This window comes from Oryx dammah, unplaced genomic scaffold (genome assembly GCF_014754425.2).
Source record: "Oryx dammah isolate SB20612 unplaced genomic scaffold, SCBI_Odam_1.1 HiC_scaffold_21, whole genome shotgun sequence".
Classification (NCBI taxonomy): Eukaryota; Metazoa; Chordata; class Mammalia; order Artiodactyla; family Bovidae; genus Oryx; species Oryx dammah.
Window position 1 is genome coordinate 5,391,332 of NW_024070205.1, and position 6,000 is coordinate 5,397,331.

Consider the following 6,000-nt stretch of genomic DNA (forward strand, 5'->3'; position numbering starts at 1 on the left):
CGGGGGCCAGTTTCCCTGAAGAGTACTGGCTCTGTGGGCAGACGGCTTCAGTTTCCAACCCCACCTGTCACTAGCTGAGTGATTTCAGGAAAGAGACCACGCCTCTCGGTGACTCGGTTTCCTCATCTGTCAAGCAGAGCAGTTATCCCGTGGAGTCACCGCAAGGTTTAACCGAGCTAATAACACAGAAACAAGAAGCGGGCATCTGGACACAGCAAACGCTTGATAAATTTGGCTGTCGTTATTATTTTACTCTTTGTATCAGTGTATGAAAGTGAAAGTGAAGTCGCTCAGTCGTGTCTGACTCTCTGCCACCCCATGGACAGCAGCCCACCAGGCTCCTCCATCCATGGGATTTTCCAGGCAGGAGTACTGGAGTGTGTTGCCATTTCCTTCTCCAGTATCAATGTATAAGGCTCCCTAAAACCTATGCCAAGCAGACAAGGCTGGATGCTAAGGGAATCTACTGTGGGGTGAACAGTGGTGTCAAGAGCTAACACAGGCTGAGCCTGCAGAGATTCAAAGCCGCCTGGTAGCGTCTTAGCTTCCCTTTCCGCATCTCAGAGCTAGAGGCAGACAGTGTGAGGCTTTGCACTTCTCAGTTCTGCCAGGTAAACCCTGGTACTCAGAAACAGGTACCTAAGGACTCTGGCCTCTCCTGCCTCACACCCTCTGCCTTGGTTCATGCCCTGGGGAAGTCATCTGACTGGTACCCTGTATAGAGGATCTGTGTTCTCGCACACTTGGATCCCTCATTTATGTCCTGTGGGAATGCTCTAGGCCTTTTCCTTGAGACGACTAGCTTACAGGCGTCCTGGGTCTGGGGAAATTAACTGGATATTATCTTTAAAAACCATTTCTAAATATTTCCTTGAGATCTGGGGCGAACCTTGTGGGTGAACATAGGAATTCACCAAACTACTCTCTCAGTGGGGGCTATGTATGAGAGTGGGCTTCCCTGATAGCTCAGTTGGAAAAGAATCCATCTGCAATGCAGGAGACCCCGGTTCAATTTCTGGGTCGGGAAGACCTGCTGGAGAAGGGATAGGCTACCCACTCCAGTGTTCTTGGGCTTCCCTTGTGGCTCAGCTGGTAGAGAGTCCGCCTGCAATGTGGGAGACCTGGGCTTCACTGGGTTGGGAAGATCCCCTGGAGACGGGAAAGGCTCCCCACTCCAGTATTCTAGCCTGGAGAATTCCACGGACGGTATAGTCCATGGGGTCCTAAAGAGTGGGACACGACTGAGCGACTTTCACTTTCATTATGAGAGGCCAGGCTTTTGCCTGGCCGCAGGGTACAGTGGTGGCAGTGAGCACTTGTGTGGAAGCTGCTGAAGAGTGAGGTGGTGGCAGGTGGGGCACCAGCTTTCTCAGTCTCCAGCCCAACATCTCCCCTGCAGAAAGCCTTGAAGATGCAGGTGAGTCCCGTGACAGTCCTGGTTCAAGTCTGACTTTTTATCTCTCAGCCATTTCGCCTTGACCTCCGAGCATCTAGCACCTGGCCTGGCCCTCGCTGGGAGTTTGCTGCACAGCAGTTACACTGATCAGGGGCTTGGATTCTCCAGCACGTAGCCCAGAAACAACCGCACTCACCTTTGAGCCAGGTGTGTCTGTCACAAGCACCCAGGTCTTGACAGCTACCAGCGTCCATGGTAAAATATTCTATTGTACTTACAGGGTAACCGGGCTGTCCTGGGGATTAGTGTCCAGGAATTGTAAGTGGGAATGCTAAGTTATGTTAGATGCGGTGTTTGTTTCGATGTAGATCACTCAAGCTTCCCAATCGTCATCTCCTAATCAACGTTAAAAGCAAAGAACAGAAAGGCCAAGATATTTCCCACTTTCCCCCACGTATCCTCTGCCTCACGGATCTGGCTTTCCTGTGGTCTCCAGTCAGGTCCCCACTCCCTCTACCAAGCTCTTTTTCTCGCTGCTTATGTACCTGGGGCTGTCGTCTCTCCCCTCTTACTGCGCAGAGCCCAACAGTATTCCAAGGCCACACTCAAGTTCGAGACTTGCATGAAGCTCTAGAATGGTCCGAGAATCATGCATCTTTGCTGCTGTGTCTCCTGCTGTGGGGCCTGGCGCCTTCCGGCGCTCAGCATTTAACGGCTCTGGCTGTTTTGGTGTATTTCCCCTGATCGCAGGTTCTGGCCTGTACCTCCACCACGAATTTCTTTCCAAGGTCAACGATGATGTCAGACAGAGTCAAGTTCACCTTGGGTCTACCACTATTTGCCAACTCGTGTTCCTTCCTCAGACCTCATCCCTCCTGACTTGGATAGTACTCAGCACTCCCTTCTAAAGACCTCTCTTAGTGTGAAGCATATAGCACTTCCCTGAGACCACCTTTTCTGCTCTGCTCTCCTCTCCCCCGTGCTGAGCCCAGGCCCAGCTCCCAGCTTGGCCCCCTGCACCCTGAGAGCACCTTCGCACCGCTGGCCTCATCGCTACCTCACCTTCAGTCCTCGGTCATCTGGGAACACCTGTTGGACAGCGCACCTAGGTAGCCTACCATCAGTTCACGTTCAATATAACTAAAATTCATTCAACAATTATTTGATGAACACATAATAAGGCCGGGACCTACTCCATTCACTGGCAAGCAAACCGTATAAAAGTTCTTGCCCCGAGTGTCCATCCACAGATGAATGGGTAAATGAAATGCAGTATATCCATACAAAGGGATATTATTCAGCTTTAAAAGGGAGGAAACTCTGACACGTGCTATAGCACAGATAAAGACAGGATGTTAAGTGAAATAAGCCAGTCCCCCCCAAAAGGCAAACACTATATGATTCTACTTTTATAAAGAGCCTAGAGTAGTAGGAAGTAGGTGGGTGTGTTTGCCAGGGGTTGTGGGGAGGGGATGGGGAGTTAGTATTTAATGTGTGCATGTGTGCTTAGTTGCTCAGTCGTGCCCGACTCTCTGTGACCCCGTGGACTGTAGCCCAGCAGGCTCCTCTGCCCACAGGGATTCTCCAGGCAAGATGCTGGAGTGGGTGGCCATGCCCTCCTCCAGGGGACCTTCCCCACCCAGGGATGGAACCCAGGTCTCCCGCACTGCAGGCCGATTCTGGACCGTTTGAGCCACCAGGGAAGCTCAAGTATTTAATGGGCACTGAATTTCAATTCTGAAAGACGAAAAGAACTCTGGAGATGGATGGTGGTGATGGTTGTACAAGAATATGAATGTAGAGAGTATCAGTGAACTGTATACTCAAAATGGTTACGATGGTACATTTTATATGTGTTTACCACAATTAAAAAAAAAACAAACAAACCAGAAACAAAAAGGTCCTCACTCTCTGGGTACTTTCCTGTATGTTATGCTACAGTTTTAGTTCAGTTCAGTTCAGTCACTCAGTCGTGTCTGACTCTTTGCAACCCCATGGACTGCAGCACGCCAGGCCTCCCTGTCCATCACCAACTCCCGGAGTCCACCCAAACCCACGTCCATTGAGTCGGTGATGCCACCCAACCTTCTCATCCTCTGTCGTCCCCTTCTCCTCCTGCCCTCAATCTTTCTGGGTCTTTTCAAATGAGTCAGCTTTTCGCATCAAGTGGCCAAAGTATTGGAGCTTCAGTAACGATGAAAAAGGCTCTGTCTTCATGGAACTTTGATATTCTCCGCTCGTGGCTGCGTTCATCATCTGGCAGCTTCCGACCCACTCTCCATCCCTGGAGCCGCCCTCCTCCCAGGCTCTGTGCTGCAGTCACGTGTCTCCTCCCCCCACATCCAAGGACTCCCCATGGTTCTTCTCTAAGGCGTTCACCCTAGTCCGTTCTCCTTCCAGGAGCGCAATCCCCGCCACCTCTTAGCTTTTGATGGAAAACACGAGGAAGCAGGAAACACTGCCGTCCATGTTCCTCAGGCCGGCTCTTCCTTGGCTCCGAGTAACGCCGCAATCATGCTTTCATTCCTCGCCGGCTAAGTGAAGAGTCTGAGCAGACACTCACGATGGCCTCTTCTGGCTCCAGTGCAGGCGGGCCTCTGGGTCGCCCGGCCCGGCCCGGCCCGGCCTGGCCCGAGGTCTGCTGTATTCCTCGCAGGCCCTCAGAAGCCTGAGAAGAAAGGCCTCATTCAGGAGGCAGGCCGGCCGGCCCGGGGAAACGGCTCCCTGTAAGCGCTCCTTGGCTCGCTTTCCTGCCTGCCTGAACTTTCACTGCCTGCAACCTTGTGACTCTGGCCTACCTGACCTTGGAGCCTGCCAGCCCCGCACCGCTGCTGGGACCTCTTCTGACCCAACAGCCTGTAACTGGGACAGGCCTGCCTGCTGACACTGGCCCCCGGCCTGCCTCTGCGAGCTGGGCTGCCCTGCAGCTGGACACCAGGAGGCCGTGAGCTGGACTCTGAATTCTCCCGGGGCCCTAACCACGGCCCCTCCTGATGTGCCCGTCTGAGCCCTGGGGCCCTCCCTGCAGCATCCTCTGAATGCACCCCTTCTGCAAAGCAGGATTTACAGCCTGTCTGTAACAGAGTCCTTCACTCCACAAATGTCCACCACAATGTCTACATGTGATGGGCACTGCTCTAGGCAAGGGGTACATCAGGATGGAACATGACATACCCTACTGCCAGCCAACCTCCCTACCGGACAAAGTCATCATCCAACTCACCACTGTCAAACCCTGTCACTCAACAGGTATTTATTGAGCACTTATTATGTGCCAGGCATCCCAATAAATTATCGATTTTAGGAACTGCAGTTTCCTACACAGTACAATTGATTACCAGGCATGAGCTCTGCATCCAAACTCTGTTATGTGACCTTCAATAATTATAAGACCTTGCGGAACCTCAGTTTCCTCACTTGAAAATGCGGGTAAGAGTGATGGATAAACCGCCTGCCAATGCAGGAGCCATGGGTTCGATCCCTGGGTGGGAAAGGTCTCCTTCCTGGAGAAGGAAATGGTTGCCCACTCCAGTATCCTGGCCTGGAGAATCCCATGGATGGAGGAGCCTGGTAGGCTACAATCCACGCAGTCGCAGAGTCGGACACAACTGAGCACACACGCACCATTAGACACTAGTAATAGCGACTAGTGGGGGTAATAACAAGCATGTATGAGGAATAAATGAGTCCATGTAAAAGCTTAGAAGATATGGCACACCGCAAGCACTTGGATGTGAACAGCTTTTACTTTAATATGATCTCCAAGGTGCCAACACCTCCATATACCAAGAACTTCGAGAGTCCCTGTCCCACCCTATACAACCAATACCACGATACTACCTCTCGTAGACAAGTTACTGGCAGAATGTAGCCCCAATGTCAACATCACTAACAAAGAATAAAATATCCCCATGCAAAGTACTATATATAATCCAAAGGTTTCCTAAGGGTTAACCTCAGGAATAACACTAAAGGAATGGATATCAAAAGCTAGGCAAGTGAGGAAATACGTGCGATGCGTATATTCAACAATAGATGCAGAGCTTTCAACAAACAAATATGCAAAGCTTTCAACAAACCAATACGAAAAAGACAGGGAATTCAATAGAAAAGAGTAAACTACCCTAATAGGCACTTCACAAAATTAAGGATTCTAAACTGGCCAATCACGGAAAGGCAAATCCAGACCACAGTCCAGTATTACTTCAGACCCACTAGAAAGAGGACGATGAAGAAAGAGGATGACACCAAATCCTGGCAAGGGCATGGAACAACCAGAACTTTCCTACTTTGCTAGTGGAAGTATAACTGTACCACCGCTTGGCACTTTGTACCATGATTTTTCCAGTAGTCATGTACGGATGTGAGAGTTCGACCATAAAGAAGGCTGAGCACCAAAGATCTGATGCTTCCAAACTGTGGTGCTGGAGAAGACTCCTGAGAGTCCCTTGAACAGCAAGATCAAAACAGTCAATCCTAAAGGAAATCCACCAGGAATATTTATTAGAAGGACTGAGGCCAAAGCTGAAGCTCCAGTGCTTTGACCACCTGATGTGATACAAGACGACTTATTGGAAAAGACCCCGATGCTGTCAAAGATTGAG